The sequence below is a fragment of the Bombina bombina genome, chromosome 8 (assembly GCF_027579735.1).
Source record: "Bombina bombina isolate aBomBom1 chromosome 8, aBomBom1.pri, whole genome shotgun sequence".
Lineage (NCBI taxonomy): Eukaryota > Metazoa > Chordata > Amphibia > Anura > Bombinatoridae > Bombina > Bombina bombina.
Window position 1 is genome coordinate 270,669,722 of NC_069506.1, and position 24,738 is coordinate 270,694,459.

The window sequence follows — 24,738 nt, forward strand, 5'->3', positions numbered from 1 at the left end:
GAGGGAGGTAATCACTCACAGCAGAGCTGTGAGGTTGTAGCTGACTGTGATAAAAAACGTTTATTTCTGTACTTTTTTCTGCTATCAGGGTTTGTTATCCATTGCTAATGGGGGCAATCCTTTGCTAAAATTGTGTATTTACCGTAAAAGATTGATGTTATAGTTTCTCAGTTTATTAGTCCTCAACTGTCATAACCTTTTTCTGTGCTTCTTAAAGGCACAGTACGTTTTCATATTATTTGTAAATTACTTTGAAAAGTATTTCCAAGTTGCTAGTTTAATTGCTAGTGTGTTAAACATGTCTTATTCAGAGGAATATCTCTGTGCTATATGTGCTAAAGCCAAAGTGGAGCCCAATAGAAATTTATGTACTAATTGCATTGATGCTACTTTAAATAAAAGTCAATCTGTACAAATTGAACATATTTCACCAAACAACGAGGGGAGAGTTATGCCGACTAACTCGCCTCACGTGTCAGTACCTGCATCTCCCGCTCGGGAGGTGCGTGATATTGTAGCGCCGAGTACATCAGGGCGGCCATTACAAATCACATTACAGGATATGGCTAATGTTATGACTGAAGTTTTGGCTAAATTACCAGAACTAAGAGGTAAGCGTGATCACTCTGGGGTGAGAACAGCGTGCGCTGTTGATAATAGGGCCATGTCTGATACTGCGTCACAGTATGCTGAACATGAGGACGGAGAGCTTCAATCAGCAGGTGACGGTTCTGATCCCAATAGAATGGATTCAGACATTTCTAATTTTAAGTTTAAACTCGAAAACCTCCGTGTACTGTTAGGGGAGGTTTTAGCAGCTCTAAATGATTGTAACACCGTTGCAATCCCAGAGAAATTATGTAGGCTGGATAGATACTATGCGGTACCGGCGAGTACTGACGTATTTCCTATACCTAAGAGGCTTACAGAGATAATTGCTAAGGAGTGGGATAGGCCCGGTGTACCCTTTTCCCCCCCTCCTGTGTTTAGAAAAATGTTTCCAATAGACGCCACCACACGGGACTTATGGCAGACGGTCCCTAAGGTGGAGGGAGCGGTTTCTACTCTGGCTAAGCGTACCACTATCCCGGTGGAGGATAGCTGTGCCTTTTCAGATCCAATGGATAAAAAATTAGAGGGTTACCTTAAGAAAATGTTTGTTCAACAAGGTTTTATATTGCAACCCCTTGCATGTATTGCGTCTGTCACGGCCGCGGCCGCTTTTTGGTCCGAGTCCCTGGAAGAGACTCTTGACTCAATAACTATAGATGAGATTTCAAACAAGCTTAAGACACTTAAGCTAGCTAATTCATTTATTTCGGATGCCGTAGTACATTTAACTAAACTTACGGCCAAGAATTCCGGATTCGCCATTCAGGCACGCAGAGCACTGTGGCTAAAATCCTGGTCAGCTGACGTTACTTCTAAATCTAAATTACTTAACATACCTTTCAAAGGGCAGACCTTATTCGGGCCCGGGTTGAAAGAAATTATCGCTGACATTACAGGAGGTAAGGGCCATGCCCTGCCTCAAGACAGAGCCAAACCTAAGGCTAGACAGTCTAATTTTCGTTCCTTTCGGAATTTCAAAGCAGGAGCAGCATCAACTTCCTCTGCACCAAAACAGGAAGGAGCTGTTGCTCGCTACAGACAAGGCTGGAGACCTAACCAGTCCTGGAACAAGGGCAAGCAGGCCAGGAAACCTGCTGCTGCCCCTAAGACAGCATGAATTGAGGGCCCCCGATCCGGGAACGGATCTAGTGGGGGGCAGACTTTCTCTCTTCGCCCAGGCTTGGGCAAGAGATGTCCAGGATCCCTGGGTGTTAGAGATCATATCTCAGGGATACCTTCTGGACTTCAAATCCTCTCCCCCAAAAGGGAGATTTCATCTGTCAAGGTTGTCAACAAACCAAATAAAGAAAGACGTTTCTACGCTGTGTACAAGATCTTTTACTAATGGGAGTGATCCATCCGGTTCCGCGGTCGGAACACGGGGAAGGGTTTTACTCAAATCTGTTTGTGGTTCCCAAAAAAGAGGGAACTTTCAGACCAATCCTGGATTTAAAAATCCTAAACAAATTCCTAAGAGTTCCTTCGTTCAAAATGGAAACTATTCGGACAATCTTACCCATGATCCAAAAGGGTCAGTACATGACCACAGTGGATTTAAAGGATGCTTACCTTCACATACCGATTCACAAAGATCATTACCGGTATCTAAGGTTTGCCTTCCTAGACAGGCATTACCAGTTTGTAGCTCTTCCATTCGGATTGGCTACAGCTTCAAGAATCTTCACGAAGGTTCTGGGTGCTCTTCTGGCGGTACTAAGACCGCGAGGAATTTCGGTAGCTCCGTACCTAGACGACATTCTGATACAAGCTTCAAGCTTTCAAACTGCCAAGTCTCATACAGAGTTAGTACTGGCATTTCTAAGGTCGCATGGATGGAAGGTGAACGAAAAGAAGAGTTCTCTCTTTCCACTCACAAGAGTTCCCTTCTTGGGGACTCTTATAGATTCTGTAGAAATGAAGATTTACCTGACAGAAGACAGGTTAACAAAGCTTCAAAATGCATGACGTGTCCTTCATTCCATTCAACACCCGTCAGTAGCTCAATGCATGGAGGTGATTGGCTTAATGGTAGCGGCAATGGACATAGTACCCTTTGCACGCCTACATCTCAGACCGCTGCAATTGTGCATGCTAAGTCAGTGGAATGGGGATTACTCAGACTTGTCCCCTACTCTGAATCTGGATCAAGAGACCAGAAATTCTCTTCTATGGTGGCTTTCTCGGCCACATCTGTCCAGGGGGATGCCATTCAGCAGGCCAGACTGTACAATTGTAACAACAGACGCCAGCCTACTAGGTTGGGGCGCTGTCTGGAATTCTCTGAAGGCTCAGGGACAATGGAATCAGGAGGAGAGTCTCCTGCCAATAAACATTCTGGAATTGAGAGCAGTTCTCAATGCCCTTCTGGCTTGGCCCCAGTTAACAACTCGGGGGTTCATCAGGTTTCAGTCGGACAACATCACGACTGTAGCTTACATCAACCATCAGGGAGGGACAAGAAGCTCCCTAGCAATGATGGAAGTATCAAAGATAATTCGCTGGGCAGAGTCTCACTCTTGCCACCTGTCAGCAATCCACATCCCGGGAGTGGAGAACTGGGAGGCGGATTTCCTAAGTCGTCAGACTTTTCATCCGGGGGAGTGGGAACTTCATCCGGAGGTCTTTGCCCAAATACTTCGACGTTGGGGCAAACCAGAGATAGATCTCATGGCGTCTCGACAGAACGCCAAGCTTCCTCGTTACGGGTCCAGATCCAGGGATCCGGGAGCGGTTCTGATAGATGCTTTGACAGCACCTTGGACCTTCGGGATGGCTTGTGTTTCCACCCTTCCCGATGCTTCCTCGATTGATTGCCAGAATCAAACAGGAGAGAGCATCAGTGATTCTAATAGCGCCTGCATGGCCACGCAGGACTTGGTATGCAGATCTAGTGGACATGTCATCCTGTCCACCTTGGTCTCTACCTCTGAAACAGGACCTTCTGATCCAGGGTCCCTTCAAACATCAAAATCTAATTTCTCTGAAGCTGACTGCTTGGAAATTGAACGCTTGATTTTATCAAAACGTGGTTTTTCTGAGTCAGTTATTGATACCTTAATACAGGCTAGGAAGCCTGTTACCAGAAAGATTTACCATAAGATATGGCGCAAATACTTATATTGGTGCGAATCCAAGAGTTACTCATGGAGTAAGGTTAGGATTCCTAGGATATTGTCCTTTCTACAAGAAGGTTTAGAAAAGGGTTTATCCGCTAGTTCCTTAAAGGGACAGATTTCAGCTCTGTCCATTCTTTTACACAAACGTCTGTCAGAAGTTCCGGACGTTCAAGCTTTTTGTCAGGCTTTAGCTCGGATCAAGCCTGTGTTTAAAACTGTTGCTCCACCATGGAGTTTGAACTTAGTTCTTAATGTTTTACAGGGTGTTCTGTTTGAACCCCTTCATTCCATTGATATCAAGCTGTTATCTTGGAAAGTTCTGTTTTTAATGGCGATTTCCTCGGCTCGAAGAGTCTGAGTTATCTGCCTTACATTGTGATTCTCCTTATCTGATTTTTCATTCTGACAAGGTAGTTCTGCGTACTAAACCTGGGTTCCTACCTAAAGTGGTCACTAACAGGAATATCAATCAAGAGATTGTTGTTCCATCTTTGTGTCCTAATCCTCCTTCGAAGAAGGAACGTCTGCTACACAATCTAGATGTAGTCCGTGCCCTGAAATTTTATCTACAGGCAACTAAGGATTTTCGACAAACGTCTTCCCTGTTTGTCGTTTATTCTGGTCAGAGGAGAGGTCAAAAAGCTTCGGCTACCTCTCTCTCTTTTTGGCTTCATAGCATAATACGGTTAGCCTATGAGACTGCTGGACAGCAGCCTCCTGAAAGAATTACTGCACATTCTACTAGAGCTGTGGCTTCCACTTGGGCCTTTAAGAATGAGGCTTCTGTTGAACAGATTTGCAAGGCTGCAACTTGGTCTTCTCTTCATACTTTTTCCAAATTTTACAAATTTGACACTTTTGCTTCTTCGGAGGCTGTTTTTGGGAGAAAGGTTCTTCAGGCAGTGGTTCCTTCCGTATAAAGAGCCTGCCTGTCCCTCCCGTCATCCGTGTACTTTAGCTTTGGTATTGGTATCCCAGAAGTAATGATGACCCATGGACTGACCACACTTAACAGGAGAAAACAAAATTTATGCTTACCTGATAAATTCCTTTCTCCTGTAGTGTGGTCAGTCCACGGCCCGCCCTGTTTTTTATGGCAGGTCTAAAAAAAAATTTAAATTATACTCCAGTCACCACTGCACTCTTTGGCTTCTCCTTTCTCGTTGGTTCTTGGTCGAATGACTGGGTGTGACGTAGATGGGAGGAGCTATATAGCAGCTCTGCTGGGTGAATCCTCTTGCACTTCCTGTTGGGGAGGAGTTAATATCCCAGAAGTAATGATGACCCGTGGACTGACCACACTACAGGAGAAAGGAATTTATCAGGTAAGCATAAATTTTGTTTTTCTGCAGCAAAGAACATGATATTTCAGAGTGTCAGCTTATGTCTGTGTAGCTCCTTCCTATTGCTGGATTTTGTGTAGATCATTTTATAGGTTAAAAAAACAGCCAGCACATGTGCAGTAGATTCTCGCTCCCACAGGGAGCTCTGCTTACAACCAGCGCTGGAAACAGATCCCTCCCTCCCCACTGGCGATGAGCTCAGCCTCAGCACCCAGTCTCCTACTCAGCACACGTAAGAATAAAGAGAGGACACAAGTAAAGTTAGTAGGGGTTTAGTTTTGTTGCTCTTTATTGTGTTAGTGTGAGCAGAAGCAGAGATAAATGCTGGAGAGCTTGGAAGCGCAACTGTGCCTGTAGCAGGCTGCAGCCTTTGCTGACATCTGTAATAACTCGTGGATTCCTGCCCTGAGACAGCTGACAGGCATGAGAAACGGCAGCTGTAAATGTGGATATGGGACCTGTGTTAGATGCAGAGCTGGAGCCTAGTTTTCTAAACGTTGGTGTGGGGGGAGGGGACTGAATTTGTGTGCTTGCTCTCCGTCCCCATGCTGCATTCCTAATCTGTCATAAAATCCTTTAGAGCACACAGGTCTAGGTAGGCTGTGAACAGCTGTGCTGATATAATCTAACACCCGGAACCACTGCTGCACAGCCTGACCCTGTGAGCTCTAAAAGCTTTTATAACAAATTACTGAGCCATGGTAATGAGGTATGCAACATATTTGCAGTGAATTTTACTTTTATCTATATCTATATGACCAGAAGTGCTTAAACACTAAGCATCATGTGCACTCACTGTGTATAAAAACACAAAACATTTCATGTGCACTCACTGTGTATAAAAACACAAAACATTTCATGTGCACTCACTGTGTATAAAAGCACAAAACATTTCATGTGCACTCACTGTGTATAAAACACAAAACATTTCATGTGCACTCACTGTGTATAAAAACACAAAACATTTCATGTGCACTCACTGTGTATAAAAACACAAAACATTTCACGTGCACTCACTGTGTATAAAAATACAAAACATTTCACGTGCACTCACTGTGTATAAAAACACAAAACATTTCACGTGCACTCACTGTGTATAAAAACACAAAACATTTCACGTGCACTCACTGTGTATAAAAACACAAAACATTTCACGTGCACTCACTGTGTATAAAAGCACAAAACATTTCATGTGCACTCACTGTGTATAAAAGCACAAAACATTTCATGTGCACTCACTGTGTATAAAAGCACAAAACATTTCATGTGCACTCACTGTGTATAAAAGCACAAAACATTTCACGTGCACTCACTGTGTATAAAAACACAAAACATTTCACGTGCACTCACTGTCTATAAAACACAAAACATTTCATGTGCACTCACTGTGTATAAAAACACAAAACATTTCATGTGCACTCAGTGTATAAAAACACAAAACATTTCATGTGCACTCACTGTGTATAAAAACACAAAACATTTCACGTGCACTCACTGTGTATAAAAACACAAAACATTTCACATGCACTCACTGTGTATAAAAACACAAAACATTTCACGTGTAGTGACCTGGATCATTTGTACTGTATTAATATTTATTTTGTAACCCCCAAGTCCAAAGTAAAATGAAAACTTTAGCGTGAAGCCAATTAAGTTTGCTGTAACTTTATTAACCTTACTGAAGTGAAGAATTCTAGTATGAATGGGAAATTGATGAATATGATAAATAAAATTCATATATATATATATTCATTATATATATATATATATATATATATATGTATGTATATATACACACACACACATACGTGTGTGTGTGTTTGAATTGCCATTAAAACACTTGTTTTGCACAAATCCCGAGATTGGATGCCTGTTTCTATTATATGTATGTGTATATGTATGTGTATATAATGTGTGTGTGTGTGTGTATATATGTGTGTGTGTATGTATGTATATATATATATATATATATATATATATATATATATATATATACATACATACATATATACAGGTGGCCCTCGTTTTACAACGGTTCAATTTACACCATTTCAGAATAACAACCTTTTTTTTCCAGTCATGTGACTGCTATTGAAAAGCATTAAGAAGCAGTGCCTTTATTAAAATAGCCAGTAGGTGGAGCTGTCCGCTTGTGTTGCAGCAAAGCCAAGCAAGCTAAAATTAATCAGTTTAACCAGACCTGAGCTATCGAGCAGATTTCAAAGGAACAAGATCTTCCTGTCTATAAATCAGTCCAGATTGGAATGCATAGAAAGAACTGTTTGCAGAAAAATGCAAGTGAAGTCTGTGTTGTGTGATTATTTTATTAGGTTTATAATGCTGTTTAGCATTTAAAGTCTTCATTTCAAAGCTTTAAAAATAATGTATTAGGTGTTACTTATGACAATTTTGAGAGGGGCCTGAAACCTATCTCCCTCACTTCCCATTGACTTACATTATAAACTGGGTTTCAATTTACAACGGTTTTGATTTACAACCATTCCTTCTGGAACCTAACCCCGGCGTAAACTGAGGGCTACCTGTGTGTGTATGTATATATATATATATATATATATATATATATATATATATATATATATATATATATATATATATATATATATATATTAAAATGTAAAAAAAAAATGTAGCATGGTTAGCCTAAAAAGTAATACCAATAATATATATAGTTCAATTAACAAAAAGACAATAAAATGAGAAGTTGTAATATACAAAAGACAAGTACAAATGTATGTAGCAGGGTTAGCCAATAAAAGTATTTTGTATTTTCCATCTCTTCTTTTATGCTAACCCTGTTGCATATCTGCATGTTTACAAATAGAAGACTGCAATTGCATGCAGAGATTTAGCGTTTATTATTTACCCCCTTTGCATGTAAGGCTTTGGCTTAGAAAGGTTTAGCTTTGAAGAGGCAGTAGGGTGCTTGAAACGGATTTTGCACAGATAAAAATAGCCTTACATGCAAAGGTGGAAATAACAAATGGAAAATATCTGCATGAAATTGAGCTATAATTATTTTTACATACATATATGCAACAGGGTTAGCCTTAAAAAGAGAATAGTGTTTTTTGTAGGTACGATAAGTAAAATTTCTTGTATTTCAAGATCCAAATTGCCTGCAGAGTATCAGTGAAAGACTTTATGAAAAATAAATGTTAAAAAGAGAAGTAGCAGGGTTAGCCTATAAATTAAAAATAATTTGCTAATTATAAAAGCAAGTAGGGTGCTTTCTAAGGTATAAAAATATAAATTCCATTATTTAAATACCCATATTGCCTGCCGAGTATCAATGGAAGACTATATAAAATATACATTTATAAATAGATATGTAGCATGGGTAGCCTATAATTAAAACTAGGGATGATAATTATAAAATAAGTAATTGGAAGTGCAAAATTACACAGACTTACTATAAAATGGGAACATTATAAATTTTTTAAAAAAATTTAAATTATTTTTTTATAGTGAAAATGTTCATGCAAGAGGAGCAAAATAAACATGTATGCTGCAATTATGTGGGGGCACTAAAATATATGACAGAGAAGCACTATAATGTGGCACCAATCCAACTGAGATGAAAGGGAACAGCTCCTGCTCTAAATGCTGTTTAGCAGAGCTGCTAGCTTTCATGCTGTGCTTGCCTGTAATTTATAAAGACAATAGTGCACGTCTAAGGTGGGAGTCACGTGCACATTCAAGGGGGGTCACGTGCACACTCTGGGGGCTCACGTGCACACTCACATGCACACAGTGCGTGAAAAAAAATGCAAATAGGCTAATCTTGGATTGGAAGATAAAATTTGTCACTCACAGTGAGCCCATCCTCCTCTAGGCGTGGGAGGTGGACAAGCCTCAGAACAATTGGTAAAACAGACAGGAGAAAAGTAAGTTTTATAATAATTTTACTATATAAGTTTTTATTTTGAATGCTCATATACATTATAAACTTAATCCTCTATGTGGCTGTATATTTATTTTGGTTTTGTGTTTTGTGCTGTTGACTGGTCCTTTAAGCTTTTGGCTGGGGTGTCTTTGCCTCCTCCTGGTTACCAGGTTCTTTATTCCCAAAAGTAATGCATGAAGCCGTGGACTCTCCTCCCCTTTAGATGGAAAAAAGTTCTGCCTCTGGGGTTATTTCTATTAGCAATTTCTCTTGTTAAGTGTATCCAGTCCACGGATCATCCATTACTTATGGGATATTAACTCCTCCCCAACAGGAAGTGCAAGAGGATTCACCCAGCAGAGCTGCTATATAGCTCCTCCCCTAACTGCCATTACCAGTCATTCTCTTGCACCCAACGAATAGATAGGATGTGTGAGAGGACTGTGGTGATTATACTTAGTTTCATACCTTCAATCAAAAGTTTGTTATTTTATAATAGCACCGGAGTGTGTTATTCCTTCTCTGGTAGAATTTGAAGAAGAATCTACCTGAGTTTTTCTATGATTTTAGCCGGAGTAGTTAAGATCATATTGCTGTTTCTCGGCCATCTGAGGAGAGGTAAACTTCAGATCAGGGGACAGCGGGCAGATTAATCTGCAAAGAGGTATGTAGCAGCTTATTATTTTCTGACAATGGAATTGATGAGACAATTCTGCCATACCGATATAATGTAAACTCAGCCTTAAATGCAGTAGAAGCAACTGGTATCAGGTTGTCATGTATGTATATTTTACACTTCAGTATTCTGGGGAATGGCACTTCACTGGAATTATACTGTATGCATAAAACTTTAGCCTAATTTGCAGGGACTAGCAACAGGCTTTTTATTAACACTCAATTTATTAATGTTAAACGTTTTTTGCTGGCATGTAAAATAGTTTAATTTTCTGAGGTACTGGGTGAAAAAATGTTTTGGGCACTATTTTTTTCCACTTGGCAGTCGTTTAATTTATGACAGTTTACTGATCTCTCTCACTGTTATGTGTGAGGGGGAGGGACCTTTTTTGGTGCTTTTGCTACGCATCAAAAAATTCAGTCAGAAGTTTATTGTCTTCCCTGCATGATCCGGTTCATCTCTACAGAACTCAGGGGTCTTCAAAACTTGTTTTGAGGGAGGTAATCACTCACAGCAGAGCTGTGAGATTGTAGTTGACTGTGATAAAAAAAACGTTTATTTCTGTATTTATTTATTTTTTTTTTTCTGCTATCAGGGTTAGTTATCCTTTGCTAATGGGAGCAATCCTTTGCTAAAATTGTGTTTTTTACAAAGATTTGATGCTATAACTTTTCAGTTTATTAATTTTCAACTGTCATAACTTTTTCTGTGCTTCTTATAGGCACAGTACGTTTTCATATTATAGTAAATTACTTGAAAAGTATTTCCAAGTTGCTAGTTTATTTGCTAGTGTGTTAAACATGTCTGATTCAGAGGAAGATATCTGTGCTATATGTGCTAAAGCCAAAGTGGAGCCCAATAGAAATTTATGTACTAACTGTATTGATGCTACTTTAAATAAAAGTCAATCTGTACAAATTGAACATATTTCACCAAACAACGAGGGGAGAGTTATGCCGACTAACTCGCCTCACGTGTCAGTACCTGCATCTCCCGCTCGGGAGGTGCGTGATATTGTAGCGCCGAGTACATCTGGGCGGCCATTACAAATCACATTACAGGATATGGCTACTGTTATGACTGAAGTTTTGGCTAAATTACCAGAACTAAGAGGTAAGCGTGATCACTCTGGGGTGAGAACAGAGTGCGCTGATAATATTAGGGCCATGTCAGACACTGCGTCACAATTTGCAGAACATGAGGACGGAGAGCTTCATTCTGCGGGTGACGGTTCTGATCCAAACAAACTGGATTCAGATATTTCAAATTTTAAATTTAAGCTGGAAAACCTCCGTGTATTACTAGGGGAGGTGTTAGCGGCTCTGAATGATTGTAACACAGTTGCAATACCAGAGAAAATGTGTAGGTTGGATAAATATTTTGCGGTACCGGCGAGTACTGACGTTTCTCCAACATAGGTGTGTCCGGTCCACGGCGTCATCCTTACTTGTGGGATATTCTCTTCCCCAACAGGAAATGGCAAAGAGCCCAGCAAAGCTGGTCACATGATCCCTCCTAGGCTCCGCCTACCCCAGTCATTCTCTTTGCCGTTGTACAGGCAACATCTCCACGGAGATGGCTTAGAGTTTTTTAGTGTTTAACTGTAGTTTTTATTATTCAATCAAGAGTTTGTTATTTTGAAATAGTGCTGGTATGTACTATTTACTCAGAAACAGAAAAGAGATGAAGATTTCTGTTTGTATGAGGAAAATGATTTTAGCAACCGTCACTAAAATCCATGGCTGTTCCACACAGGACTGTTGAGAGCAATTAACTTCAGTTGGGGGAACAGTGTGCAGTCTCTTGCTGCTTGAGGTATGACACATTCTAACAAGACGATGTAATGCTGGAAGCTGTCATTTTCCCTATGGGATCCGGTAAGCCATGTTTATTACGATCGTAAATAAGGGCTTCACAAGGGCTTATTAAAACTGTAGACTTTTTTTGGGCTAAATCGATTCATTATTAACACATATTTAGCCTTGAGGAATCATTTTATCTGGGTATTTTGATATAATAATATCGGCAGGCACTGGTTTAGACACCTTATTCTTTAGGGGCTTTCCCAAAGCATAAGCAGAGCCTCATTTTCGCGCCGGTGTTGCGCACTTGTTTTTGAGAGGCATGGCATGCAGTCGCATGTGAGAGGAGCTCTGATACTTAGAAAAGACTTTCTGAAGGCGTCATTTGGTATCGTATTCCCCTTTGGGCTTGGTTGGGTCTCAGCAAAGCAGATACCAGGGACTGTAAAGGGGTTAAAGTTCAAAACGGCTCCGGTTCCGTTATTTTAAGGGTTAAAGCTTCCAAATTTGGTGTGCAATACTTTTAAGGCTTTAAGACACTGTGGTGAAAATTTGGTGAATTTTGAACAATTCCTTCATGTTTTTTCGCAATTGCAGTAATAAAGTGTGTTCAGTTTAAAATTTAAAGTGACAGTAACGGTTTTATTTTAAAACGTTTTTTGTACTTTGTATCAAGTTTATGCCTGTTTAACATGTCTGAACTACCAGATAGACTGTGTTCTGAATGTGGGGAAGCCAGAATTCCTATTCATTTAAATAAATGTGATTTATGTGATAATGACAATGATGCCCAAGATGATTCCTCAAGTGAGGGGAGTAAGCATGGTACTGCATCATTCCCTCCTTCGTCTACACGAGTCTTGCCCACTCAGGAGGCCCCTAGTACATCTAGCGCGCCAATACTCCTTACTATGCAACAATTAACGGCTGTAATGGATAATTCTGTCAAAAACATTTTAGCCAAAATGAACACTTATCAGCGTAAGCGCGGCTGCTCTGTTTTAGATACTGAAGAGCATGACGACGCTGATAATAATATTTCTGAAGGGCCCCTAACCCAGTCTGATGGGGCCAGGGAGGTTTTGTCTGAGGGAGAAATTACTGATTCAGGGAACATTTCTCAACAGGCTGAACCTGATGTGATTGCATTTAAATTTAAGTTGGAACATCTCCGCATTCTGCTTAAGGAGGTATTATCCACTCTGGATGATTGTGACAAGTTGGTCATCCCAGAGAAACTTTGTAAAATGGACAAGTTCCTAGAGGTGCCGGGGCTCCCAGAAGCTTTTCCTATACCCAAGCGGGTGGCGGACATTGTTAATAAAGAATGGGAAAGGCCCGGTATTCCTTTCGTCCCTCCCCCCATATTTAAAAAATTGTTTCCTATGGTCGACCCCAGAAAGGACTTATGGCAGACAGTCCCCAAGGTCGAGGGAGCGGTTTCCACTTTAAACAAACGCACCACTATACCCATAGAGGATAGTTGTGCTTTCAAAGATCCTATGGATAAAAAATTAGAAGGTTTGCTTAAAAAAATGTTTGTTCAGCAAGGTTACCTTCTACAACCAATTTCATGCATTGTCCCTGTCGCTACAGCCGCATGTTTCTGGTTCGATGATCTGATAAGAGCGGTCGATAGTGATTCTCCTCCTTTGGAGGAGATTATGGACAGAATCAATGCTCTCAAATTGGCTAATTCTTTCACCCTAGACGCCACTTTGCAATTGGCTAGGTTAGCGGCTAAGAATTCTGGGTTTGCTATTGTGGCGCGCAGAGCGCTTTGGTTGAAATCTTGGTCGGCTGATGCGTCTTCCAAGAACAAGCTACTTAACATTCCTTTCAAGGGGAAAACGCTGTTTGGCCCTGACTTGAAAGAGATTATCTCTGATATCACTGGGGGTAAGGGCCACGCCCTTCCTCAGGATCGGCCTTTCAAGGCAAAAAATAAACCTAATTTTCGTCCCTTTCGTAGAAACGGACCAGCCCAAGGTGCTACGTCCTCTAAGCAAGAGGGTAATACTTCTCAAGCCAAGCCAGCTTGGAGACCAATGCAAGGCTGGAACAAGGGAAAGCAGGCCAAGAAACCTGCCACTGCTACCAAGACAGCATGAAATGTTGGCCCCCGATCCGGGACCGGATCTGGTGGGGGGCAGACTCTCTCTCTTCGCTCAGGCTTGGGCAAGAGATGTTCTGGATCCTTGGGCGCTAGAAATAGTCTCCCCAGGTTATCTTCTGGAATTCAAGGGACTTCCCCCAAGGGGGAGGTTCCACAGGTCTCAGTTGTCTTCAGACCACATAAAAAGACAGGCATTCTTACATTGTGTAGAAGACCTGTTAAAAATGGGAGTGATTCATCCTGTTCCATTAAGAGAACAAGGGATGGGGTTCTACTCCAATCTGTTCATAGTTCCCAAAAAAGAGGGAACGTTCAGACCAATCTTAGATCTCAAGATCTTAAACAAGTTTCTCAAGGTTGCATCGTTCAAGATGGAAACCATTCAAACTATTCTTCCTTCCATCCAGGAAGGTCAATTCATGACCACGGTGGATTTAAAGGATGCGTATCTACATATTCCTATCCACAAGGAACATCATCGGTTCCTAAGGTTCGCATTCCTGGACAAACATTACCAGTTCGTGGCGCTTCCTTTCGGATTAGCCACTGCTCCAAGGATTTTCACAAAGGTACTAGGGTCCCTTCTAGCTGTGCTAAGACCAAGGGGCATTGCTGTAGTACCTTACTTGGACGACATTCTGATTCAAGCGTCGTCCCTTCCTCAAGCAAAGGCTCACACGGACATTGTCCTGGCCTTTCTCAGATCTCACGGATGGAAAGTGAACGTGGAAAAGAGTTCTCTATCCCCGTCAACAAGGGTTCCCTTCTTGGGAACAATAATAGACTCCTTAGAAATGAGGATTTTTCTGACAGAGGCCAGAAAAACAAAGCTTCTAGACTCTTGTCGGGTACTTCATTCCGTTCCTCTTCCTTCCATAGCTCAGTGCATGGAAGTGATCGGGTTGATGGTAGCGGCAATGGACATAGTTCCTTTTGCGCGCATTCATCTAAGACCATTACAACTGTGCATGCTCAGTCAGTGGAATGGGGACTATACAGACTTGTCTCCGAAGATACAAGTAAATCAGAGGACCAGAGACTCACTCCGTTGGTGGCTGTCCCTGGACAACCTGTCACAAGGGATGACATTCCGCAGACCAGAGTGGGTCATTGTCACGACCGACGCCAGTCTGATGGGCTGGGGCGCGGTCTGGGGATCCCTGAAAGCTCAGGGTCTTTGGTCTCGGGAAGAATCTCTTCTACCGATAAATATTCTGGAACTAAGAGCGATATTCAATGCTCTCAAGGCTTGGCCTCAGCTAGCGAGGGCCAAGTTCATACGGTTTCAATCAGACAACATGACAACTGTTGCGTACATCAACCATCAGGGGGGAACAAGGAGTTCCCTAGCGATGGAAGAAGTGACCAAAATCATTCTATGGGCGGAGTCTCACTCCTGCCACCTGTCTGCTATCCACATCCCAGGAGTGGAAAATTGGGAAGCGGATTTTCTGAGTCGTCAGACATTGCATCCGGGGGAGTGGGAACTCCATCCGGAAATCTTTGCCCAAGTCACTCAGCTGTGGGGCATTCCAGACATGGATCTGATGGCCTCTCGTCAGAACTTCAAAGTTCCTTGCTACGGGTCCAGATCCAGGGATCCCAAGGCGGCTCTAGTGGATGCACTAGTAGCACCTTGGACCTTCAAACTAGCTTATGTGTTCCCGCCGTTTCCTCTCATCCCCAGGCTGGTAGCCAGGATCAATCAGGAGAGGGCGTCGGTGATCTTGATAGCTCCTGCGTGGCCACGCAGGACTTGGTATGCAGATCTGGTGAATATGTCATCGGCTCCACCTTGGAAGCTACCTTTGAGACGAGACCTTCTTGTTCAGGGTCCGTTCGAACATCCGAATCTGGTTTCACTCCAGCTGACTGCTTGGAGATTGAACGCTTGATTTTATCGAAGCGAGGGTTCTCAGATTCTGTTATTGATACTCTTGTTCAGGCCAGAAAGCCTGTAACTAGAAAGATTTACCACAAAATTTGGAAAAAATATATCTGTTGGTGTGAATCTAAAGGATTCTCTTGGGACAAGGTTAAGATTCCTAGGATTCTATCCTTCCTTCAAGAAGGATTGGAAAAAGGATTATCTGCAAGTTCCCTGAAGGGACAGATTTCTGCCTTGTCGGTGTTACTTCACAAAAAACTGGCTGCTGTGCCAGATGTTCAAGCCTTTGTTCAGGCTCTGGTTAGAATTAAGCCTGTTTACAAACCTTTGACTCCTCCTTGGAGTCTCAATTTAGTTCTTTCAGTTCTTCAGGGGGTTCCGTTTGAACCCTTGCATTCCGTTGATATTAAGTTATTATCTTGGAAAGTTTTGTTTTTAGTTGCAATTTCTTCTGCTAGAAGAGTTTCAGAATTATCTGCTCTGCAGTGTTCTCCTCCTTATCTGGTGTTCCATGCAGATAAGGTGGTTTTACGTACTAAACCTGGTTTTCTTCCAAAAGTTGTTTCTAACAAAAACATTAACCAGGAGATTATCGTACCTTCTCTGTGTCCGAAACCAGTTTCAAAGAAGGAACGTTTGTTGCACAATTTGGATGTTGTTCGCGCTCTAAAATTCTATTTAGATGCTACAAAGGATTTTAGACAAACATCTTCCTTGTTTGTTGTTTATTCTGGTAAAAGGAGAGGTCAAAAAGCAACTTCTACCTCTCTCTCTTTTTGGATTAAAAGCATCATCAGATTGGCTTACGAGACTGCCGGACGGCAGCCTCCCGAAAGAATCACAGCTCATTCCACTAGGGCTGTGGCTTCCACATGGGCCTTCAAGAACGAGGCTTCTGTTGATCAGATATGTAGGGCAGCGACTTGGTCTTCACTGCACACTTTTACCAAATTTTACAAGTTTGATACTTTTGCTTCTTCTGAGGCTATTTTTGGGAGAAAGGTTTTGCAAGCCGTGGTGCCTTCCATTTAGGTGACCTGATTTGCTCCCTCCCTTCATCCGTGTCCTAAAGCTTTGGTATTGGTTCCCACAAGTAAGGATGACGCCGTGGACCGGACACACCTATGTTGGAGAAAACAGAATTTATGTTTACCTGATAAATTACTTTCTCCAACGGTGTGTCCGGTCCACGGCCCGCCCTGGTTTTTTTTTTTTAATCAGGTCTGATAATTTATTTTCTTTAACTACAGTCACCACGGTACCATATGGTTTCTCCTATGCAAATATTCCTCCTTAACGTCGGTCGAATGACTGGGGTAGGCGGAGCCTAGGAGGGATCATGTGACCAGCTTTGCTGGGCTCTTTGCCATTTCCTGTTGGGGAAGAGAATATCCCACAAGTAAGGATGACGCCGTGGACCGGACACACCGTTGGAGAAAGTAATTTATCAGGTAAACATAAATTCTGTTTTTTCCTATACCTAAGAGACTTACTGAAATTGTTACTAAGGAGTGGGGTAGACCCGGTGTGCCGTTCTCACCCCCTCCGATATTTAGAAAGATGTTTCCAATAGACTCCACCACACGGGACTTATGGCAAACGGTCCCTAAGGTGGAGGGAGCAGTTTCTACTTTAGCTAAGCGTACCACTATCCCGGTGGAGGATAGCTGTGCCTTTTCAGATCCAATGGATAAAAAGTTAGAGGGTTACCTTAAGAAAATGTTTGTTCAACAAGGTTTTATATTGCAACCTCTTGCATGCATTGCGCCTGTCACAGCTGCAGCAGCATTTTGGTTTGAGTCTCTGGAAGAGACACTTGAATAAGCTCCATTAGATGAGATTACACACAAGCTTAAAGCCCTTAAGTTAGCTAACTCATTTATTTCAGATGCCGTAGTACATTTAACTAAACTTACGGCTAAGAATTCCGGATTCGCCATTCAGGCACGCAGAGCACTGTGGCTAAAATCCTGGTCAGCTGACGTTACTTCTAAATCTAAATTGCTTAATATACCTTTCAAAGGGCAGACCTTATTCGGGCCCAGGTTGAAAGAAATTATCGCTGACATTACAGGAGGTAAAGGCCATGCCCTGCCTCAAGACAGAGCCAAACCTAAGGCTAGACAGTCTAATTTTCGTTCCTTTCGTAATTTCAAAGCAGGAGCAGCATCAACTTCCTCTGCACCAAAACAGGAAGCAGCTGTTGCTCGCTACAGACAAGGCTGGAGACCTAACCAGTCCTGGAACAAGGGCAAGCAGGCCAGGAAACCTGCTGCTGCCCCTAAGACAGCATGAATCGAGGGCCCCCGATCCGGGAACGGATCTAGTGGGGGGCAGACTTTCTCTCTTCGCCCAGGCTTGGGCAAGAGATGTCCAGGATCCCTGGGCGTTAGAGATCATATCTCAGGGATACCTTCTAGACTTCAAATTCTCTCCCCCAAGAGGGAGATTTCATCTGTCAAGGTTGTCAACAGACCAAATAAAGAAAGAGGCGTTTCTACGCTGCGTACAAGATCTTTTATTAATGGGAGTGATCCATCCGGTTCCGCGGTCGGAACAAGGACAAGGGTTTTACTCAAATCTGTTTGTGGTTCCCAAAAAAGAGGGAACTTTCAGGCCAATCTTGGATTTAAAGATCCTAAACAAATTCCTAAGAGTTCCATCGTTCAAAATGGAAACTATTCGGACAATTTTACCCATGATCCAAAAGGGTCAGTACATGACCACAGTGGATTTAAAGGATGCTTACCTTCACATACCGATTCACAAAGATCATTACCGGTATCTAAGGTTTGCCTTTCTAGACAGGCATTACCAGTTTGTAGCTCTTCCATTCGGATTGGCTACGGCTCCGAGAATCTTCACAAAGGTTCTGGGTGCTCTTCTGGCGGTACTAAGACCGCGAGGAATTGCGGTAGCTCCGTACCTAGACGACATTCTGATACAAGCTTCAAGCTTTCAAACTGCCAAGTTTCATACAGAGTTAGTACTGGCATTTCTAAGGTCGCATGGATGGAAGGTGAACGAAAAGAAGAGTTCTCTCTTTCCACTCACAAGAGTTCCCTTCTTGGGGACTCTTATAGATTCTGTAGAAATGAAGATTTACCTGACAGAAGACAGGTTAACAAAGCTTCAAAATGCATGCCGTGTCCTTCATTCCATTCAACACCCGTCAGTAGCTCAATGCATGGAGGTGATCGGCTTAATGGTAGCAGCAATGGACATAGTACCCTTTGCACGTCTACATCTCAAACCGCTGCAATTGTGCATGCTAAGTCAGTGGAATGGGGATTACTCAGACTTGTCCCCTACTCTGAATCTGGATCAAGAGACCAGAAATTCTCTTCTATGGTGGCTTTCTCGGCCACATCTGTCCAGGGGGATGCCATTCAGCAGGCCGGACTGGACAATTGTAACAACAGACGCCAGCCTACTAGGTTGGGGCGCTGTCTGGAATTCTCTGAAGGCTCAGGGACAATGGAATCAGGAGGAGAGTCTCCTACCAATAAACATTCTGGAATTGAGAGCAGTTCTCAATGCCCTTCTGGCTTGGCCCCAGTTAACAACTCGGGGGTTCATCAGGTTTCAGTCGGACAACATCACGACTGTAGCTTACATCAACCATCAGGGAGGGACAAGAAGCTCCCTAGCAATGATGGAAGTATCAAAGATAATTCGCTGGGCAGAGTCTCACTCTTGCCACCTGTCAGCAATCCACATCCCGGGAGTGGAGAACTGGGAGGCGGATTTCCTAAGTCGTCAGACTTTTCGTCCGGGGGAGTGGGAACTTCATCCGGAGGTCTTTGCCCAAATACTTCGACGTTGGGGCAAACCAGAGATAGATCTCATGGCGTCTCGACAGAACGCCAAGCTTCCTCGTTACAGGTCCAGATCCAGGGATCCGGGAGCGGTTCTGATAGATGCTTTGACAGCACCTTGGACCTTCGGGATGGCTTATGTGTTTCCACCCTTCCCGATGCTTCCTCGATTGATTGCCAGAATCAAACAGGAGAGAGCATCAGTGATTCTAATAACGCCTGCATGGCCACGCAGGACTTGGTATGCAGATCTAGTGGACATGTCATCCTGTCCACCTTGGTCGCTACCTCTGAAACAGGACCTTCTGATCCAGGGTCCCTTCAAACATCAAAATCTAATTTCTCTGAAGCTGACTGCTTGGAAATTGAACGCTTGATTTTATCAAAACGTGGTTTTTCTGAGTCAGTTATTGATACCTTAATACAGGCTAGGAAGCCTGTTACCAGAAAGATTTACCATAAGATATGGCGCAAATACTTATATTGGTGCGAATCCAAGAGTTACTCATGGAGTAAGGTTAGGATTCCGAGGATATTGTCTTTTCTACAAGAAGGTTTAGAAAAGGGTTTATCCGCTAGTTCCTTAAAGGGACAGATTTCAGCTCTGTCCATTCTTTTACACAAACGTCTGTCAGAAGTTCCGGACGTTCAAGCTTTTTGTCAGGCTTTAGCTAGGATCAAGCCTGTGTTTAAAACTGTTGCTCCACCATGGAGTTTGAACTTAGTTCTTAATGTTTTACAGGGGGTTCCGTTTGAACCCCTTCATTCCATTGATATCAAGTTGTTATCTTGGAAAGTTCTGTTTTTAATGGCGATTTCCTCGGCTCGAAGAGTCTCTGAGTTATCTGCCTTACATTGTGATTCTCCTTATCTGATTTTTCATTCAGACAAGGTAGTTCTGCGTACTAAACCTGGGTTCCTACCTAAGGTGGTCACTAACAGGAATATCAATCAAGAGATTGTGGTTACATCTTTGTGTCCTAATCCTTCTTCGAAAAAGGAACGTCTGCTACACAATCTAGATGTAGTCCGTGCCCTGAAATTTTATCTACAGGCAACTAAGGATTTTCGACAAACGTCTTCCCTGTTTGTCGTTTATTCTGGTCAGAGGAGAGGTCAAAAAGCTTCGGCTACCTCTCTCTCCTTTTGGCTTCGTAGCATAATACGGTTAGCCTATGAGACTGCTGGACAGCAGCCTCCTGAAAGAATTACAGCACATTCTACTAGAGCTGTGGCTTCCACTTGGGCCTTTAAGAATGAGGCTTCTGTTGAACAGATTTGCAAGGCTGCAACTTGGTCTTCTCTTCATACTTTTTCCAAATTTTACAAATTTGACACTTTTGCTTCTTCGGAGGCTGTTTTTGGGAGAAAGGTTCTTCAGGCAGTGGTTCCTTCCGTATAAAGAGCCTGCCTGTCCCTCCCGTCATCCGTGTACTTTAGCTTTGGTATTGGTATCCCATAAGTAATGGATGATCCGTGGACTGGATACACTTAACAAGAGAAAACATAATTTATGCTTACCTGATAAATTTGTTTCTCTTGTAGTGTATCCAGTCCACGGCCCGCCCTGTCACTTTAAGGCAGGTAATTTTTCCATTAAACTACAGTCACCACTGTACCCTATGGTTTTCCTTTCTCTGCATGTTTTCGGTCGAATGACTGGTAATGGCAGTTAGGGGAGGAGCTATATAGCAGCTCTGCTGGGTGAATCCTCTTGCACTTCCTGTTGGGGAGGAGTTAATATCCCATAAGTAATGGATGATCCGTGGACTGGATACACTACAAGAGAAACAAATTTATCAGGTAAGCATAAATTATGTTTTTTTCTGCCCGAAGGGTGTCTGAATTGTCTGCCCTTCAATGTGACCGGCCTTTTAGTGTTTCATTCAGATAAGGCTGTACTGAGGACAAAGATGGGGTTTTTACCTAAGGTTGTCTTCGACTCACAATATTAAAGGGACCCTGAACCCAAATTTTTTCTTTCATGATTTAAATAGAGCATACAATTTTAAGCAACTTTCTAATTTACTCCTATTAATTTTTCTTCATTCTCTTTCTATCTTCATTTGAAAAGCAAGAATGTAAGTTTAGAAGTCGGCACATTTTTGGTTCATAACCTGGGTTGTCCTTGCTGATTGGACAGCACCAATAAATGCTATCCATGGTCCTGAACCAAACATTTGCTGGCTCCTTAGCTTAGATTCCTTTTTCAAATAAAGATAACAAGTGAACGAAGAAAATTATATTTATAATAGGAGTAAATTAGAAAGCTTAAAATTGCATGCTCTATCTGAATCATGAAAGAAAAAAATTGGGCTTAGTGTCCATTTAATCAAGAAATTGTTGTCCTGTCTTTGTTCCAATCTTCCTTCCTCTGAGAGACTGTTACACAATCTGCACGTGGTTAGAGCCTTGACGTGCTAGTTTCATGCTACCAAGGAGTTTTGCCAAGCTTTTTCCTTGTTTATCCTGCATTCTTTTAAGCGCAAGGGTCAGAAAACCACAGCTGTTGCACTATCCTCCTGGCTAAATTATTGTAGTGGTGACAGTCTTTTGGCACCTCTGTACCCATTTTACCTCTCTACTTTTCCTTATCCTTGTCTTGAGCTACTGAAAGGGTAGGGAAAGTGGGAGTGATATTTAATGCTCTGTGTGGGTGTCTTTGCCTCCTCTTGGTGGCCAGGTGAAGTATTTCCTATAGGTTGTGAATGGTTTTCGTGGACTCTGAATGCCTCCAAAAAATTTTTTATCAGGTAATTATGTTTTGTTTCTGTAATTAAATAACATTTAAGTCTGTTACCCTTTTAGAATATTTTATTATCCTTCTCTAGGTCGCTTTGGTCATCTTGGCCTTGCCATCAACTTGATCACCTACGATGACAGATTCAATCTTAAAAGTATTGAAGAGCAACTGGGGACAGAGATAAAGCCCATACCCAGCAGTATCGACAAAAGCCTTTATGTTGCTGAGTACCACAGTGAATCGGGCACGGATAAGCATTAACCTACAAGTCAGTATCCCATATTTGAAAAGCTGTTTGTTTGTTTTTTTGGTTTATGGCTTTATCCCCACCCCCACTTTTTTCTTTAAAGATGAAACCATTAGTTTTTTTTGTTATAAACTACGGTATAGATCTCATATTTATAATGACAGCATATGAGGCCAAAGATAATTCTGTACAGGTATGTAAATAGTAAGCTACCCTTTTAAAAATGAGAAAACTTATAGGGATACTGAACCCAATTTCTCCTACATTGGTGTATCCGGTCCACGGCTTCATCCTTACTTGTGGGATATTCTCAATCCCTACAGGAAGTGGCAAAGAGAGCACACAGCAAAGCTGTCCATATAGCTCCCCTCAGGCTCCGCCCCCCCAGTCATTCTCTTTGCCGCTCTAACTAGTAGCATCTCCCCGGGGGTGGTAAAGAGTATGTGGTGTTAGTTGTAGTTTTTTATTTCTTCTATCAAGAGTTTGTTATTTTAAAATAGTGCCGGCTTGTACTATTTACTCTGCAGCAGAAAGTGAAGAAGATTTCTGCTAAGAGGACTATGATTTTAGCACCAGTAACTAAAATCCATTGCTGTTCCCACGCAGGACTGTTGAAACCAGATAACATAAGTTGGGGGGAACAGTTTGCAGGCTTAACTGCTTCAGGTATGATCAGTCATTTTTCTAACAAGACCCAGTAATGCTAGAAGACTGTCAGAAATTCCCTCTGGGATAGGTAAGCCATTGTTATTAGATTCAGCAATAAACGGATGGCTTATTTTAAGGGCTTATGCTGGTTGACACTATTGTGGGCTAATCGATTGCTTTTTAGCAAGTTTTCAACTTAAATAGGTGTTTTTTTATCAACTTAAAACACTTTTGGGGATTAATTTGCGCCTGGCACTTAGTTGGACACCTAATCTAGTCAGAAAGGCCCCTCCACTCTGGTATGCAGAGGAAGGAAGCCTCATTTTCGCGCCTTAATTGTGCACTTGTTTTGACTAGCCAGTTCATGCAGCTTCACATGGGAGTCCGGAGGCATCAGGAAGGGCTCCAGGGAGGCTTATATTCTTACCAAAATAACCCTAAGGAAGGTAAAAGCCACAGGGCAAGCTGTGGCAGAGTACTGTAGTGTGTTAACCGGTTAACTGCTGTTATTAGCTCCGGTTTGGGCATTAAGGGGTTAATTGGTCTGAAAATTTGTGTGCAACCTTTTCAAAGCATTATGACACTGTGGTGAAAATTTCATAAAAATCGGATGTGTTTTTGATGTTTCAGTAATAAAGTGTGCACTTTTATTATTTAAAGAGACAGTAACGTTTTTGTCAAAAATAAATTTTATTGCATTGAAGTTACTTTTAAGTCTGTTAAACATGTCTGAACCTTCAGATAGCCTATGTTCTCTATGTTCAAAGGCCAAGGTGGTTCCCCCATTAAATTTATGTGTGAAATGTGCTATAGCGTCCAAACAGCTTAAGGACCGTACAATTACACTTAAAGATATAGCCCAAAATGATTCTTTAGCTGAAGGGTGTGAAGATAGCTCGCTATCCTCCCCTTCTGTGTCAACACCAGCTATGCCCGCGCAAGCGATGCCCAGTACATCTAACACACCAATTGCGATTACTATGCAACAGTTAGCGACAGTAATGGATAATTCTCTCTCAGCATTTTTATCCAAACTGCCAGCTTTTCCTAGGAAGCGTGATTGCTCAGTTTTAAACACAGAAAATGAGCAAGCTGACACAGAGGATAATTTATCTGTAGTGCCCTCACATCAATCTGACTTAGCGGTGAGGGAGGGCCTTTCTGAGGGAGAAATTTCTGACACAGGGAAAGTTTCTCAGCAGGCAGAGCCTGATGCCATAGCATTTAAATTTAAGCTAGAACACCTCCGCGCCCTACTTAAGGAGGTCCTAGCTACACTTCATGATTGTGATCCTTTGGTGATCCCTGAAAAATTGTGTAAAATGGACAAATTCTTAGAGGTCCCAGTACACACTGATGCATTTCCGATACCTAAGAGGGTGGCGGATATCGTGACTAAGGAGTAGGAGAAGCCAGGTGTACCCTTTGTTCCCCCTCCTATATTTAAGAAAATGTTCCCAATTGTTGACCCTAGAAGGGACGCATGGCAGACGGTCCCTAAGGTAGAGGGGGCCGTTTCAACGCTAGCTAAGCGCACGACTATACCAATAGAAGACAGTTGCGCTTTCAAAGATCCTATGGATAAAAAATTAGAAGGTTTACTTAAGAAAATCTTTGTTCAACAAGGTTTTCTTCTTCAACCAATTTCTTGCATTATTCCTGTAACCACTGCAGCGGCTTTTTGGTTTGAGGAACTAGAAAACTCGCTCCAAAAGGAGACTTCTTATGATGAAGTCATGGACAGAATTCACGCCCTGAAGTTGGCTAATTCTTTCATTACAGACGCCGCTTTCCAGTTAGCTAAATTAGCGGCGAAAAATTCTGG

General features: G+C 42.2%; 1 long non-coding RNA gene across 1 annotated transcript in view; it reads left to right on the plus strand.

Moving 5' to 3' along the window:
• Positions 1-22,305, plus strand: part of LOC128639137 (uncharacterized) — a 60,875-nt gene extending 38,570 nt beyond the window's left edge. Inside the window, exon 3 of the long non-coding RNA XR_008399145.1 lies at positions 22,107-22,305. This is a non-coding gene — a long non-coding RNA (uncharacterized LOC128639137). The remainder of the gene's footprint in view (positions 1-22,106) is intronic.
• The last annotated feature ends 2,433 nt before the right edge of the window (positions 22,306-24,738 follow it).